Source organism: Mauremys reevesii, linkage group 12 (genome assembly GCF_016161935.1).
Source record: "Mauremys reevesii isolate NIE-2019 linkage group 12, ASM1616193v1, whole genome shotgun sequence".
NCBI classification, from domain to species: Eukaryota; Metazoa; Chordata; order Testudines; family Geoemydidae; genus Mauremys; species Mauremys reevesii.
In genome coordinates, this window is record NC_052634.1 from 12,485,725 (window position 1) to 12,504,069 (window position 18,345).

Sequence of the window (18,345 nt, forward strand, 5' to 3'; positions counted from 1 at the left end):
GGATTCAGAACCTTTCCCTGTGCAGGGGAGAGGGCTCCATTTGTAAAAATAATTCGCAAGGAATATGATGGTTTTATGTTGATTTACTAGTAGGTGCAATAAATCGGCACTTCTTGGAGACCTGAGTTACTCGTCTCTGCCTGTGATTTATGGAGCCAGTTGCCAGTACATGCTACCAATCAGCACGTTTGATTCCGAGATCATTGTTTAAGGGCTTCGAGTGAGCTAAAACCATTCAGCTGATTTATACAGAAGGAAATGACTTTATGTCCCTTTCACATAGATCCTTGAATTCTGCCAGTAAAGACTAACAAAATCCTTTTTTCTTTCTTCTTCTGCATGCGAGAGCCAGGATTTCACGCCATATACTTTAGCGGCCAGATTTCCCTAGGGCTGGCTCTGCCTTAACTCTGAGGCAGTCCTTATAAGTACCTTAAAAGTTGATGCAATTTGCAATCTGCCATCTGATTAGCTAGCAGTCTTCATACAGCCCTACTAAGAATGAAGACACCCAATGAGCCAAGCCATCGTGAAGAAAATGCGTCCTGCTACGAGAGTCCCCAAGTCTTGTCTAAACAGTCACAGGCTAGGATTAAGCCAACAATGCCTCTGGTGATGTCTCAGTGCTTAGAGATTACAGTGATGAGCATGATACAAAATTCCTAGATAGCTAGTCGTTGACACTCATAGCACAGTGATGAGTGAATTAGAAATAGATAGCCGCAAAGATAGTGATGCTAGAGTGCTCTGTGTCTCCGTGTATGTAAATAGTTAATAAAGAAGGTACCAGGAAACAATGCTCAATCATTCATAGCATAGCTCCTGGGCTTTGCAGAACCTATCAAACTCGTTGCATGCATCACAAATATGCAGCTCCTTGCATCAGCTCTAGATAGATAAATATTTTTTATTGCAATAGCGTCCACAGGCCCTACTCAGGATTAGCATCCCATTGTGCTGGTCTGTAGGCAAAGACACTTAAAAATTATCTCATCCTAAGGCACTTGCTGCGTTTGTGGATCAGATAAAGCCGCTTGTCTTTGCATTGTGTCTTGAGTCTTGCCCAAGTTATTCCAGAGAAGAAGAAGAAAAAACAGCCCCACCCATCAAACGGGACATCTTTTCATCATAAATGCGGTTACCTTATTCACCATTTCCTGTTTTGTGCTTTCTGTATATCAAGCAGATCACACTACAATAACAAGGAATGCATGTTTTTATTGCAATCACATACAAGTGGTCCCCTGTCCTGCTTGGTTGTGGCCTTAAGCTTTTGTTAGTTCAACAGAAACAGGAAGGAAAAAAACAAAAGGAAAAATGATTGTCTGCGTCAACTTCCAGATCATGGAACTGCTCAGTGCCCGGTGGGGGTAAACCAACCAACCTTATACAGTTTACTTTATCTCATACATATACTCCACTTCTATTGGCTAAGATGCTGTAGCAGTGGCTTAGATTTTTCTTACACATAAAAGAAAAAGAATCAAAAGTTATGGCTGTGATGACATAGTAGTAAAACAATGACATCATACCCTTGATATGACATCATAGCTTTTTCTCCTCCCTGGCTGGAAATGTGGGCTTTGATGTGCTGTACCAGGTAGGTAACAGTGAATTCCAGGGCTAGGATTCTAGTCTGGGTTTCTGGTGGTGTCAGAAGCTTTGAGGCTGAAGCTTGACCCTGTGGGGTGCAGTGAGGAAAAGACTTGTGACTCCTGGTTTCCAGTCCTGACTCTGCCTCTGACTTTCCATTTAACATTTCCGTTGGCCAAAAAGTTGTTCCCCCAGCTATAAAATGAGGATAATAATGGATTTGGTGGTGTTGGGAAGATTAACTAATCAATGCTTATGAAATGCCTTGAGATCCTAAGATAGAAGGAGTAGACGAACAGAGGAGATTTATTATTATTACTGATATATTTTCTCCAGACTCTCAGTTGCAATTATTACCCTGGAATTCAAATTTTCCCATGGTTTTTTTTAAGCTGTGAAATTGATAAATTCCCAGTGAATGGGGGAGAGGGTCAGTTGTACCACTCTGCAGGAGTATCCACTCAGCACTGACTGAAGACCCAAAGGCCTGCACTGGGCTTAGTGTGAAACCTGAAGTGGATTCTCTGGGGAGCAATCTCTCCTTGGGCTTTCCAGGGGCCTTCTCAGGTATACAGAGAGACAGTTCCTAGAGCAGCACCCTTGTTCATTAGCCTCAGAGGGACATTTGTACTCGGCAGTAAGGGAGAACAGATTGCATGTATTTATCATCTTGCTTTAGAGGTGTTTCTCGCCTTCATGTTTTTCCTATCCAGCCCCGGGCATTTACATTTAAGTCATGGGCTTCCACCATCTGCTTCGCCTGTCTTGCCTGGTGCTGAGCCAGAATCGTGGTGGTGGCTGGCTTTGTCCCAGCAGGGGGATGTGGTGTCCCAAATGCACGAGAGCCATTTTACTGCAGGAGCAGGCAACGTGGAAGGAAAAAATCTGACCTGAGAGGGAAAACACTCTGATTTGATTAGAATACCTATCAAAAAAGAGAAGTCCCCCAAGTTGTTGGGCATGGACAGATGTTGAGGTGACTCTGCCTGAAAGTCCCAAGCTGAAATCAGCCTGATGGCTTGGAGAGCAAATAACTCAACAACCAAGAGAACGTTTGTTTGAAGGACTCAGGCTGGACACTGTCCCTGTCTCCATGGCGCATGGTGAGGGAGGAGTCATTTCAAGTGGGCACTGGACATCTGACTCCTTGGCCATCGGGACGCTCCAGCCTGAGAGGAATTGTGAGATAAAAAAAACTCAGCAAACCGCTCGAGGCAGGAATGTATTTTTGGAAGCGGCTGGTGCCTGGCTTGCCAGGAAAAACGACATTGTCCCTGGGGAGAAACTGCACTTCATGTAATTAGCTCACATCGGCAGGCGATGCAGCCAGTTTCAATGCAGGCGAAGTGTTCAGAGTGGTCCCTGCCAAGAGGCTGAAGGATATGAAAGCTGAGGGGAAAGCAGGGAGGGAGGATGGCTGGAAGAGCCCAGTTCAGCGCGCCCCTCCAGGCTTTCCTTATCCCCCTGGGGCCACCATCATCCCTTCCTCTTCTCGGCTCCGGTATGAGGAGCGCTATCAGGCATGGGGGAGCAGGTGCAGGGTCGGAGGCAGGAAACTGTTTATAGGGCTTAGGAAAAGCTGAGGTTTCTGGCAGGTTCTTGGAGTCGTTAGGTTTGGCCCAGGGCTCCGCTGTGTAAATTATGGGATTAGAGTCAAACACTAAACCCACACAGTCCAAAGGCAGAGCTGTCGGCTGGCTGCAGGTATCTTTTTTCCTCTATGCCAGGGTCTCCAAACCAGGAATTTGAAGGAGAGGGGGGTGTTAGGTAGAGAGGCAAGAGGGGAGACCAAGTAAAGGGGTGTGAAAATATTACACACACACCCTCCCCCGCATCCTGACAGACAAGAGAAACATATTTACCGGTACTTCCCTGGTGTCATGAAAAGTAGAGCTGGGCCTGTCATTCAGATCTGGGTGCAGGTTCCAACCCTCCCTCCCCCTCCCCAAGGGTACACTGCAGCTCAAATAACAATAGCAGAAAAGCTACGGCAGCATGGACTAGTCGCTGCAGTACATACCCTAAGTTCCAGGTGGACTCATACAGCCCGTGCTTCTGCAGCATCACTAATAGATTATTCGAGCTAGCTAGATCAAAGCTAGCTCCGGGACGTCTCCACATGTGGCGGTCCCACCTCTAATTGCAATGCAGGTATAACCTGAGTCTGGGAGTGCTGGGATCTGGAGTTATCTACCGAGCCCAGCGGGTGATGAACAGACTTGCTCCAGTTGCATCTGAGCATCCCCAGTGGAAGCCAATGTTAGAGGCAGATGAAGAGATCAAAGAGGGTGAAAGTAGACAGAAAAAAGCAGAAGGTCAAGAAGTGAATTTAGTGGGAGTCCACACAGAACGTCTTGGCACAGAGGAGAGGCCACTCTCAGAGACGAAGAAAAGGCGATGGTTAGATAGGAAGGAACAGAACAAGAGGCTGGTGCATCGCTATGGAGTAGATTGGAGTGGCTCCTTGTGAGCAAGTCTGCACTGGGTCAAAGAGAATGAGAGAAGGATGAGCAGGAGAAAGGAAGGGCTCCCCGACTGTCCAAAGGAAAGGGGGTTCCGCACTGCAGCCCCCAGAACAACCCAGAGTTAAAACAGGCAAGGAAAAGAACGAGGGGGCTAGAGTGGTATGTAAAGATCCTTTGATGAGATGTTCAGGGGAAGGGCAGTAGCTGGCGAGAACATAGGGCTCAGGAGAGAGTGAGGAGATGGTGCATCTGCTCATGCAGTACTGTCCAGTGGATAGGGCTGGGATGTAGGAGACCTCTGCTCTGTTCCTGACTCTGCCACTGAACTGCTTTGTGACCTTGTCAAGTCACTTCACTTCTCTGGGCTTCTGTTTTCTTTCTCACCCTTTGTCTGTCTTGTCTGTTTAGATGGCCCCAGCCGCACAGAGCTGAGCATCTAAGTAGGCAAGACAGGTGAATGGAGTATTATTGTCCCCAGTGATAGTACTGCACTGCCCTATCTCGTAGAGCCAAAAATAAATCCAGTAAAGACTGTATGGCGCTCAGATGCTACAGCAATATAAATGCCATCAGGAGAGACATAGGGAGATTAAGTGACTCACCCAAGGTGTCTGTAGAAGCGCACCCTAACCACTGCACCATCCTTCCTCTCAGTCTGAGAAAGAACTTGCATCTGAGGCCAAGTCCAGTTCCTCAGCCACAAGCCCATCCTTCCTCCTGACTCCACATAATTACACACAGGTTAGTGTGTTTACACTACTGGGCCTGGGGTCTTCTCTGAGGCATGAGGCCATCACTGCTCACTGCAATCCAACAGCCTTAAATTGGTCTCCTAGTTCTTAGATTAGAATGCAAGAAGGTAGCACAGATTTATCTATTTATAGCATAGCCATAACTGTGCTCTCGGGCACCTGAATGAGAGCGAGCATGTGTCCTTAATTCTCCTTCCCTGCCCCTCTCTCTCCATATCTGCCGAGGGAGATATTTTTTGCACGATGAATTTTTTCTTTAAGAGGTATTTTGCTTTTCAAGATTTCAGTCTTGTACCGAGTTGACCTCCTGTGTTTTATTACGGGTTTGGTTTGGATTAGCTGACTCATTGTTTATCCTCAGCGAGGCAGGGCTCTCGGAGAAATTTCATGTGCACAAACGTTGGCGTTGCAAGATGGGTGAGGGCTGCCAAGTAACAATGTTATCGGTGCCCACTGGGGTGCAGGAGAGGCACCCTACTTTCCTGGATTGTGTGCATACAAGATCTCGTTCATGCTGCTGACCCTCCCAAGACAGAATGTGTAAGAGGCGCTGTTCCAATTTCACCTCCATCCCCACAAACTTCACTTTCTCTAATTGTTAGTGTGGCGATACTGGGGACTAGTGTCAGACCTGGACAGAGGTGACTCAGACACCAGCAAGATGATAATCTTAGCTCAAAAGATCAATCTCTGGGAAGCCAATACCTTTGCAGCCACCTATACCAAGCATGACTCTGGCAACTGAGCTACAAAAAACAATTTTCACATCATTACAGTGGACACTGAATCAAAACTCCCTTTGGTTCCAGTGGTGGAGGACCAGGACTTTGATCTAGTAGAGAACTATGCCATTTCTCCCAGGAAATATGATTTCTTCCAACAGAGATGACATAATGCTGGGTAAATCCTTGGCCCAGGGAGATGGATAAGATGATCTCTTGAGGACCCTTCCAGTCCTAAATTTCTAAGACTCTGTGATTTTTTATAAATGTGCACCAGGCAGATGAGGAAAAAAGAGATCTCCCTTTTCACAACACAGTTGGCTATTGGTGGTAGCCTTTTGTTTGCATGGTAAATTTGAGGCCCCGGAGGGAAATGTGTTTGATTATTTCTCGTGAGCCCTGAGGAAAGGGGATATTTTTCGCCAGCTGACAATTCTCGATGCCATCAACTTCTTCATACTCTTCGTCACAGCCAGATGGGGCACTGGTTGTTATTCTTCAGCAATGTGATTGCCAGAGGTAGACGAAGGTTCCCAGAGATGGCCATGGGCACAAGAACATTTCTGGACGGTTGATAGTCTACCAATCAGAGAGCTTGTAATCTGAGGAGCCCAGAATGATTGCCAGGCACTAGAGATGGGATGAGGTCTGGATTCAAACTCTTTAAAGTTCCTCGGTTTTAGCATCCAAGAGGTTTATCCCATTAGGCCCACTGAAGGTCCCTCCTGGGCTATCAGTTGTCATGAAAATGGAGCTCACAGGTAGGTATTCTGAACTGAAGAAGTCAGGTTTCAGTTCTAGCTGCTGGATTTGACCAGGCCTCTGCTCTCTCCTCGGCCCCACATGCTGATCTCACTTGTCTGTGCACATCTGAATCGCAAGTGAAAGCAAAACATCAAATCCCAGCGTTTGTTTGAATGAATAGGGACATTGATTGGCTGCCAGCTTTCAGTGCCGACTCTAGCAGAGCCAAGCCAGCTAGCTAGGGCCCATGTTGGTGTTTCCATGATCAAACCTGCCTTTTTGAGAAGGCGGAGGGGGTAGCTCGGTTAGATTCAATCTCGTCGGGCTGAGACTTGGCTTAGGGAGAAGACTTTGCACATGATTTCTCCTGCTAGTTCAGACTGTGGTTCTGCTCTGAAAAGGGGCTGTAAAACTGGCATCCATCATTTATCCCCTCCAGTGCTTAATTTGTAATGAAAGAGGTGCTGGGTCTCAAGCACTTAGGTGCCGGGGCTCACACAACGCACAGTCAACCTGTGGAACTCTTTGCCAGAGGATGTTGTGAAGGCCAAGACTATAAGACGGTTCAAAAAAGAACTAGATAAGTTAATGGCGGGTAGGTCCATCAGTGGCTATTAGCCAGGAAGGGCAGGGATGGTGTCCCTAGCCTCTGTTTGCCAGAAGCTGGGAATGGGTGACAGGAGATGGATCACTTGATGATTACGTGTTCTGTTCATTCGCTCTGGAGCACTTGGCATTGGCCACTGTCAGAAGACAGGATACTGGGCTAGATGGACCTTTGGTCTGACCCAGTATGGTTGTTCTTATGTTCTTATGTTTATGTTCAAGCAATTTTTTTACATTCACAACTGATGCAGCAAGCTCAGAGGTGCCAGAGCTTTGAACTGCCAAGCCTAGAGGTGCCGGAGCTCAGCCTGGCAAGCCCTGGCACAAATTAAGCACTGATCCCCTTGCTGTGATTCCAGATCAAATTTGCTTGGTTTACAAGTTAAAGGGTTATTTTTCTAACCTCCAAGCACTGCAAATTCAGCCATGGAGCTGGCAATACCACTGGATTCTTTCTGCCTCTTTCATCACCAGCCACAAAGATTCTGCAAGAGTCAGGCGTGATCTGTAAAAGTCAGATCCAGATGCAAATCCAAGTGTCAGAGCTCTCGTAACTTCGGGACTGTTTGGATTCAGGGTTTGGGTAAGGGCCCATCATATCGAGATAGGGACCACCTGCAAAATTCTGGACACGATTCAGGTTTGGGTTCTGATCTTCTCCAGTCACATACAGTTGTTCAGGGGTGGTGTTTCTTCCTGACCACCACCTGTTAGAGGGAGCCTGAAGCAAGAACTCTTCACTTCTTGTTTTTTCACAATCCTATCTAATGTGACTATTGATCTTCTCTTACTGCTGTAGGGTCAGTGATCAAAGTCAACTGCATCTCACCCGATGAAGTCCTTGAACACTTGTCATGTTCCAACCCAAAGATGACTGCATTTCTATGCTGGGTGAAGTGATCCATCTGTTGTTATATGCCTGGATTACTGTGGTGCTTCATTAGTTAGGACTAGTGTTTTTGAGGTGCTTAAGTGGAAGGTGCATTAGAATTCGTACATAATGCATAGTATTAATAACCACATGTGAAAGTTACTGGAGTCATCCTTGCAATTTGACCTCTGTGCTATCACCCTATGCCACTATAGACTGTGTAGCATTCTTTCCAGACAATACCCCCATTGATTTCCTGAGCCAATGCCGATCGTAAAGGCTTCATTGACACCGTACAAGGTCTGAGTGGCCTGATATGCCGCTGGAAATGTCTTGCACAATGTACAAATTGTGTACGTTGGCACATCAGCTCACCAATATAAGGTCACTGGAGGGGATTGGCAACACAATAAGGGCCTTATGGTCTAGGAGGGGAGGTACAGTGGCTCCCTTCTCAGTGGAAGAACTATGAATGTCATTGATTTATCTCTTTGTCTTGTTTTAAACAAAATGCCCTTTAAAATAAATCAAAAGAACTCAGTTGGCAATGGCTTGAGTCTGAGTCCTCATAAATGTTTTCCTCCCGTTACAAAAGCAATGCACAGTTGGGCATGCCTGGAAAATGTCTGCCATGGAAAAGCTGTTTGCTGAGCAGCAGAATTGAGGTACATCAGCAGCAACGTGGTGAGGCGAGGCCTTGGACTGGATGGACTGGCATGTATCTGCAGATATGGCCAAGAGCTAGAATAGCAGGGCTGCTATGGGACAGAGGAGAGGTTCATTAGTGGAGGGGCAATGGGCTGAACCCATGGAGGACACTACATGTCAGGGTGGAGGTGCATTGGCAGTGCTGTGGTGGGTGGTGCTCAGGTCTAGAAGACAGGGCTGCTGTCGATCAGGAGGGAACGGCACAGGCAGAGCTGTGTGTGCTGCGGAGGGGGCTAGGGGCTCAGGTTTGGAATAACCAGCCAGGAGGAATGACAAACGTAGGCAGAACTCTATGGCAGAAGTGCATATGATGCCTTCAAGGAAAACTCCTCTCTATGACTCTAGACAGTGGTGCATTTTGCTAGGAACAAATTCACAGGAACAAAACCGGCGTCTCAGTGGAGGTGAGAGGGCGTTACAGCAGGGCTGGGGGAGAGGGGTCACTGAGAGCAACATGGCTCATGAGACAACCCGGCCTCACATCTTGAATACAAGAGAGTCCTGCCCATCCTTTGCTGCCTGAGAGACCTCTCTCCACAATACCTCACAGCCTCCCCTAGCGGCTGCACATTCCAAGACAGGGATGGGCAGGGTGCCTGTGTTATTCCTCATGCCCCGAATAAACTAGTTGTAAACTAGCTGTCTTTTTCTCCTGCTCCCCATGGCCCCTCTGTGTTCCTGGTGCCCGCCTCCGGTACCTGAGGTGCACACAAGTGGTCCTGAAGCCTTCAGTGTGACTGGCCTGAGCCTGGGATTGGCTTTTCCTTCCTCATACAGCTTCAAAGGGATGGGCCCGAACTCTGACTGGCCTCAGCTGGCACAGGATCGAGCCCAGCACAGGACATCCTGCTGACCCGCGAGGAGGAAGCTGCAGGATCAAGAGGGTGAAGTGTTGGTCCAACACATCCTGCCCCGTCAGCACACAGCCCCCTTTGAAGAGAGTGGCGATGAAAAGGAAGCGCTTTGATTTACTAAGCAAACATTCCCCTGACTGGGGAGATAACCCCAGCCAGGCATTGGCTCCGGCCCCCGAGGGGACGGGAAGTAGCACTTCATCTTTCTACCATGAAAGCTTGGAGCGGGACCCAGCCAGCCAAGATCCAGCGTGTTCATCTAGCTCTGGCAGCCGCGTCGTAGCATTTCTGCCCAGAGCAAACTCGCCAGGCCTGATTCTTTCCTCGCTGACACTTGCCTAGCCCCATTGATGGTCGCTCTGTTGCAAGACAGGGACCAAGAGCAGAACTGGGCCCCAAAGGGGATTTTCAGATCATGAAAGAAGCTCAGGATCAGATCTTTACATGGTGTAAATTGACACAGATGCTTTGACTTCAGTGGAGCTACATTGATTTACAGTGGCTGAGGGTCTGGACCAAAGGATGCCTATGTGTGCATGGTGCTAGGCTGGCATCCCCGGTGATTGGCATCCTCTGTCTGTCCACAGACGAGATGCAGCATATACTGCAGCCATGCAAGCTTCTCTCGTGCCACCCTGCCCCACAAACATGCCTCACCTGATAGGATCCCCACTGGTGCTGAGACAGGCGCTCGGTCTCCAACGCCCATTCAGTCTTTGTCCTGGCTGATCAGGCTGTTGATTAGAACCATGTGCAGGAGTGTCCTTAGGCCATGGGGGCACTTCTCTTCAAGGAAAGCAAATGAAAGTGCTTTGAGATCCCCGAATGAAAGGTGATAAATCCGTGCAACACATCAGTACATGGGGATAGGGTCTCCATTACTCGACGTGGCCTCCACATTTAATCATTCAGCTGAATAAAGGACACGGCAAGATGATCTACCTTTCAGTGGGAGTTGTGCACCCAACATGTTCATGCTACATGGGAGCTCCCTGATCATGTGCTTGGAACAATGAAATGTTATCTTCTTTGTCAACGAGAGGGTCTCCTTCTGGGTGTCATAGGCATCTCCTCCCCATAGTTCCTAGGATCCGGGCAGCAGGAAAAGGAAAGGCCACACTGGAATGGAAGTGGCATGGAAATGGATGGAGGTTACAGGGTCAGGAGGGTGCACTCAGCTCTCTGGACCCTACAACTGCCCCTGGAGCTTCCGCTGGGGAAGTTACTCTTCACTTCCCACGCTGCGTGCAATGTTGCATAGAGCTGCTGTGAGCCTGCAGCCATGTTTCACCCCAGCAGTGGCTGAGGCAGTTCCTGTTGACCAGCAGAGAAGATCTCTGCCACTGAGAAAAGCCCAATGAGTTCAGCAGGACCATGGCCAGGGCCTGAGGGACTCTAAATCCAGCCCCAGGCTAGCACAGCCAAGAAGCCCCTCCTTCACCCCAGCAGCATTTCCCCTACCTGTGATATTTTTACTTATTATTTAGCTTTCTCCAGACCTTTCCTCCAAAAGGTTGAGAAGGACTCGGGCAGTGTCGTCTCCTTCATCATGCCAATTCGGTGCCCGCCCAATCCTCACGCCTCCCCTTTCCACCACCCGCTCCGCTTGAATTCCTTTCTCGCCTCTTCTCCATCACATCCCTCCCTCCCTTACTTCAAAACCCTCCTTAAAACTGCCTTCTTTCAGTGGGCCTCCTACACCAATCTCCTTTCCCATCTCCGTCTTCTGCTTGACTAATTACCACCTGCATCGCACGTGTCAATCTGCACGTTCTGTGCAGGACCCAGGCACATAGACAGGTACCAGGTTTGGTATTTATTTGCTGGCAGAGCTCCAGTGTCTCCTCAAAAGTTTAAGCATAAACCCAGGTCCCAGGGTCTCAGCCATCTTTATTTCCAGCTTCCCACTCTCTGGAGGAAGCTGCGATCACACTGGGATTTTTTATACCATTTTATTTTTATCTGAGCTTCTTTCCAAAACAAGCCAATGAAGCCCCTGAGCGATAATGAAGCAAACTAATCTTTCTTTCCCCCAAGTTAATATTTTTAGCTCTCGTAAACACAAGTCATCAAGCATTCAAGAGCAAACTCGGCTCTCACGGTCAGGGGGAGGTACCAGTGCAGGGACAGACGGGAGGCAGCTTGCCACTCACCGATTTAGGGGCTACCAAGGGCTAGTGCATCCCTTGAGGCAGGTTAGAGCAGTTTGAGGGGCACCCTAAATGAGACACCCTCCCCCCCTATTGACCACTGCAGGGGTGACGAATCACCGGAGTGCAGGTCGCCCCTAATGTGCAGCCTTCTGCACCTGATCCACATCTGATCCACGCCTTCCTACTTCCTGTCCTCCCCTCGCTCCACCAGCAGCCTGCCAGGAGCAGGGGCTCTCTGCACCTGAGGCAGACAGTGTTCTCCAGGGCAGCTTACATCCTTAGCAGGCACAAAGGAACCGCCGGGGAATGACGAGTGCCTTCCCTCTGTGGAAGCAGCAAAGAATCCTGTGGCACCTTATAGACTAACAGACATTTTGCAGCATGAGCTTTCGTGGGTGAATACCCACTTCTTCGGATGCAAGCAGTGGAAATTTCCAGGGGCAGGTATATATAAGCAAGCAAGAAGCAAGCTAGAGATAACGAGGTTAGATCAATCAGGGAGGATGAGGCCCTGTTCTAGCAGTTGAGGTGTGAAAACCAAGGGAGGAGAAACTGCTTCTGTAGTTGGCAAGCCATTCACAGTCTTTGTTTAATCCTGAGCTGATGGTGTCAAATTTGCAGATGAACTGGAGCTCAGCAGTTTCTCTTTGAAGTCTGGTCCTAAAGTTTTTTTGCTGCAGGATGGCCACCTTAAGATCTGCTATTGTGTGGCCAGGGAGGTTGAAGTGTTCTCCTACAGGTTTTTGTATATTGCCATTCCTAATGTCTGATTTGTGTCCATTTATCCTTTTTCTTAGAGACTGTCCAGTTTGGCCGATGTACATAGCAGAGGGGCATTGCTGGCATATGATGGCATATATTACATTGGTGGACGTGCAGGTGAATGAACCGGTGATGGTGTGGCTGATCTGGTTAGGTCCTGTGATGGTGTTGCTGGTGTAGATATGTGGGCAGAGTTGGCATCGAGGTTTGTTGCATGGGTTGGTTCCTGAGCTAGAGTTACTATGGTGCGGTGTGCAGTTGCTGGTGAGAATATGCTTCAGGTTGGCAGGTTGTCTGTGGGCGAGGACTGGCCTGCCACCCAAGACCTGTGAAAGTGTGGGATCATTGTCCAGGATGGGTTGTAGATCCCTGATGATGCGTTGGAGGGGCTTTAGCTGGGGACTGTATGTGATGGCCAGTGGAGTCCTGTTGGTTTCTTTCTTGGGTTTGTCTTGCAGTAGGAGGCTTCTGGGTACATGTCTGGCTCTGCTGATCTGTTTCCTTATTTCCTCGTGTGGGTACTCTGTGGAGGAGACACGAAAGAGAACTCATCTCATCTCTCAGTGCTAGGGTCGCCTTTACGCATTGGGCCATCCTATTCCCCAGAGACCCCTCCAACGACCATCAGCAGCAACCAGAGCAGAAGGGGTCTGTGCGTGAGGCACATGTTCCTTTTCCTTCACTCCACAGAGCAAAGGGGCTTTCCAGCAGTGTAACTCCCCTGACTGCTGTGGAATTGCTTCTGATTTACATCGCTATGAGAGAGAAGAGTCAGGCCCAAGGGCCTGATGAAGGGGGGATCATCGGCAGCACACTCAGATACTTTGTTAGAAGAGGGTCAGGGGGAGTAGGGTTGGTGCCCCCTTTCCAAACACTGAGGGGATGCAGCAGAAACGCATAGTCACAGAATTGTGGAATAAACAGAGCAGGACCAGAAACAAACCCCCAGATTCAGAGTTTCAGGGAAATCAGGATCCAGATCCCAGTGGCAGCCCAGTCCCATCTAGGCAAAGGGTGGAACCAAAGCCACGAGTCTGACTCCTCTGAATGTTGGGGGGGATCTAGAAGCAGAATCCAAAGTTTGCAGCTCAGTTGGGATTTTAAAATCTCTTGTGAGAGGTTCTGCTGGATGACTGAGTTATAATTATCTGATTCCCTAGCACCGTGGTTCTCAATCTTTTCTGGAAAACGTTTTGGGACCTCTTCTCATGTAGCCATAAAGAAAGGAAAGGCGGCTCTCTGTGACTCTCTGAAGCAAGTTTGTGACTCTCCAGGGGTCATGCCCTTGGCTGAGAACTCGTTCCCTAACTAACACGTGGCCCTGGTTATCAGAAGTATTGGTTACCCTCAGATCTCTACTACGTCAGGAGCTGTGCTTGCCCAGCACTTCTGAAAATCAACCTTGGCTTGGGTTTTTAACAGAGCTTATGGGAATGAGGTGTCCAGATCTTGGTGAAATTCACAGGGAACTGGTTGCCTTAAATGCTTCATGTGCCTTTGGCAGTTACCACCGGTATTGTTAATTCTCTAAAGCATCTGATGAAGTGTTGTTTGGAAGATGCTGTTACTTCACTGTCTCTTGGGCTCATCAGGAAATACGTTGTATTTGGTTGAAATGCTGTGTTTCAGTTTGGATGGCAACAAAGCAAACATTTCTCATGTAATATCAAACTTCCTCTGTGCTGTACTTGTATCCCTCTCATGAGTGCTTAGATACTATGGCAGCCTTGTAAAATCCTAGGTAGGTAGGTCAATGAGGGTGTGTGGGCATAGATAGATAAGTGTGTATGGGGATTGATGCACGGATAGATAGATCCACTAACCTGTTAAAACTGTTACATTGAAGAGATGTACAAAGCCTCTGTTATCTCACAGCTCAGGAACCAATGGCTGGGAACAAAGATCGACAGAGAGAGAGAGGCAAACCTGTGTCAATATCAAGAAGCAATGCCCACATGGCAGGGATACGTTTACCTGGCATGGAAGCGCTGCTGAAATCAGTAGCAGGCTGTGAGTTGGGCATTGGGATTGCATCCGAGCACAGGGCCCTGTTCTACGGGATGAGGAGCCCTTTCATTTCGTCTCACTCGTTCAGGTCACCGTCTCTGGGAAATGAGTGGTTGGAATGGCTTGTGTGGTGCTTTACAGGCCTGGAGGTGTTACTATGCCAGTCGCAGGCAACTGACAGCTCAGTTCCACTTGAAAGGTGACCTTTGAGTGGTTTTCCCATTTGCATTTATGTGGCCACACTTGATCTTGCGCCTGGCTCCCCAGCTGCCCTCGGGAATCGCTGGGGCTTTGAGATTTGGCATTTTTGAACTGCATTAGCATCCAGGGAATGCGGGGAGACACTGCTGTTGAGCCAGACCCGTCCCTCCAGCACAGGCATATCAGAGAACAGCTTGGGTGAGGGATTTAACTTTAAGAAATACAAATAAATTGCAATGAAAATAGACCCAATTTTGGCAAAACACTGGCTCCATTTAACTGAAGGATGCAATGCGATTCCCCAATTCAAGCAACTCCTCGGTTCCATCTTAGCAGGCTCTGCCATCGATTCAGGGTGTGGCCTCAGAATGATCACTCCACTTCTTTGTGTCTCAGGTCCTACACAAGTACAATGGGAATCAGGGTGACAGCCACCCAAGTAACAACTAGGATTAGTAGAACTGAAAGAGAAAAAAATATGTTTCTTAGAGCTGGTCGGAAAACAGAATGAGTTTTTCACAAAAATTGTCATGAAAAAATTCATCCCCCATTTGTTTTTAATCAAAATACTGATGGTCAGAAAATGTTGACCAGCTTCATGTTTCTCTCTTCTGTGTAAGCAGCTAGAGTGATGTGATTATACCAGTTACACAGAGGGTGAAGTGAACCACGGAGAAGATAAGCTCAAGCAGCAAATGCATGGAAGAGCTAGGAATGGAACTCAGGAGTCCCAACTCCTAGGATCTGATCCAAAGTCAGTCTGGGGGTTTGCATTGATTTCATGAAACACTGGGGCTCTAGACCCTTTCTCTAACCATTTAGCCAAATTCCTTCCATCAATCCCCAAATTAACGTCACTTTTGTTACAATACCTCCCACCTCTTCCACACCCCATCCCACCACCATCATCGGCCAGGCCTCCCACCCTGATGACCAAAACCAACAAGACCTTCATTGCCACCGTCTTCCTCTTCCTGCTAGTCTGAATTATTACCGCCTCCTCCTATCTGCCTCACTCAGGCAGGAGGCTGCAGCCCAGTGATTCTCCCATCAGTCGCTTCCATGTTGACCAGCAGAGGACTGCAATGTCTCCTAAGGAAGTGGGGCATCCAGAAGTAGTGGATGGAGAAAGTTGCCATTGAAGGGGAAGGAAACCTTGATAGGGTAAACTGTGACGTCTTGGAAAACTCATATAAATGCAGCAGGGTCTATTTAAGAACTAAACAGCTCAGAAACATCTCTGCTCTGGAAACAGCTGGCCTCTTGAGTGAAAGCAGCTCTCTCTGCCTGGTGCTGTTTATTCGGCCTGCCTGTGTTGGTTGACAGCAGCATTATCAGGAGACTTTGTCTGTTATTGCAAAACTTCCTCCTATCTTTTGCTAGAATTACAAGGAGAAGATTTAAGGACACAGATTTGCGGAAGGGGCTTAGTTGCAAAGCTCTAACAAGATCAAAGCTGGGTGAGTATCCAGATTTTCAGATCAAACTTGGTTTCAATTTTCCAAGTAACCTGGCTCTCTTGGGTCTGTGAATTTGTTTGGAAACCTCATGAGAGCTCTCTGGTTCTCTTGTAGAATTCCCAGCTCTTCTAGCTCCCAAAATAGCTTCTTTCTCATACTATTTTTGGAATTTCTATTTCTGAAGGACATCTGCAACTGAAGAAGCAGAAAAGAAGAGAGATTGAGCTTGGCTTTGGGTTCTGATGTTACCCCATCAGATTCACCCATCCCTTATGGAGATGCCTCCAAATGGCCACAATGCTTCTGAAACAACCCCATACAAGGCAAAGGCAAGCCCTACTAATCTGCTTGAACGGGAACATCTTCTCATCATGCACCCTTCCCAAAACTTCCTGTCTGGTTCCGATAGAAGACAACCCAGGTACCGTCCAGCACTGCACAGTAGAAACCCAGTCCCTGCCTTCCAGCTCTCACAGTTCACTTTGAGAGTCTTGAGGGCTTTCCAACTCAGGCAGGAAAGATGCAAGTGAAAGTGCAGGAGGAAACCTGGATGACCCACATCATTACACTGACCTCGGAGGAGATGCCTTCTGGAGATCTCCCAACCACAAAGTGACTCAGAGTAATAGGGTATGGGGTCTAAGAGGGTTGAGGAGGGCAAAAGAGGCTACGAAAAAAGCAGCGGGAGTAAAACACTGCCATTTCTGAAATGCTGAGCACTGCTGCCTGGAAGAGGCTTCAGTGTAAGAAACTACCAGGCCACTGTCTATGGAAACAAAATCTCAGCCCAGGAGAAGCAGTGTGACCATCAGAGTCCAGACACCCCAAGGAGAGAACAGTGGGTGATCCCCAAAGAATAAGTAATTGAATCAACTGGTTGTATACACTGTTATTGTATATCAATATATGTCAAGTAAGGTCTCTTTTATGAAAGGGTGTAATGTTCTGAACTTGATGGTGCCTAGGAAAGCTGCATATAGGGTGTCCAGATAGCAAGTGTGAAAAATCAGGGTAGGGGGTAATAGGAGCCTATATAGGAAAAAGCCCCAAATATCGAGACTGTCCCTATACAATTGGGACATCTGGTCACCCTATCTGCGTACAGGTTATGGTTACACGTGTAGTCGTGTGTGTGTGTAGAACATTGTACACTGAACGGCACCATCGCCTCCCAGCAGTGTGGGGAAGCAAGTGGAACTAATTCCAAGTATTGTACAACCCCCAGGAAAGACAATGGCGGACCATTAAAATGAACGGAAAGGCATAGAAAACTGAAAAGAAAACGCCCAGTCTTGGAACATTGAGGAAGGAGGGAGTTCCCCCCGCTCTGTGTCACCACGACTTAGCATAGTCAGAGAGAGAGAGAAAAAATTACAAACCCTCTTGAAAGGGAAGGGGTTTGAAGTGAAGGCTGTCTAGAAACGAAGGGCCAGCATCTAAGTGGGGTGCTGTCTGTCAGACACTGGAGGACCTCTAGGACCGAGCACATGTTGGGAAGCTGTAACCTGTATTAGAAAAGGGACTTTAGCTAATATAGAAGTGTGAAACCTGTGGTTGCGTTGCCGTGTTTATTTTCTGTGATTGCTGTGGGTTTGCTTTTCCTTACCGTTTCATCTTTGAATCTGTGATTTTTCTATTTCATAAACGTGTTGTTTATTCAGACCCTACGCAGGTCTCGGGGGTGCCAAGGGGGTGGAGGGTGCAGCCCCAAGTGGGCTGATGACTGGGGGCAGGTTTCACTCCTGCGTGGGGTGATGAACCAGAATGGACAAGTCCAAGTGTCTGGAAGTTAAGAGCTTTGGGGACAGACTCGGGGAGACTCAGAACCAGGACAGCTATTGGGGTCACCTTGCAAGGAGCAACCAGGCAGGTGGGAGCCAGGGTAAGGCCTTGATGCTTGTAGGCTGGCTACTGGTGTCAGAGCGCCGAGCCGTAACCGCACAGCATTAGGGCACCCAAATTGACATGGCAGGCGGTGACAGAACACTTACTGCTCTGGGGGATCCCCAAAACGTCACAAGCAGCTGTTTCCCTTCTCCCTATTACAATACTACGACTCACCAGCCTCACCTACAGGAGCTGCTTGATTCTAAGCGAGAGGCGAGCCCAGAGAATAACAAGCTCGATTCGCCCGACTTTGCTCCTTGCATCGTCATGTCCTCCCGTGTAAGGCAGGTGTAAAACACTGCTGTTCTGAGGTGGTCGTAGTTTGCACCTAGCTTGCGCTGGGGCAAATGACAGCACAAAGCGCAGGGCAATAGAGAAAGCAGGCCCAATGTACCTAAAAAAAAAAGTCTGGTTGGCCAGGATGAGCATTAAGTTCCAGACAAGTTTCCCAGCCTGGTTGACAATAGTCACTCCACAAACTTTTTTCTAATTCCTTAAAAGGGGGTTGCTATCACCAGCTAGAATCCCCTCCCCTATCTCCACCACCAAGCCTAACCCGC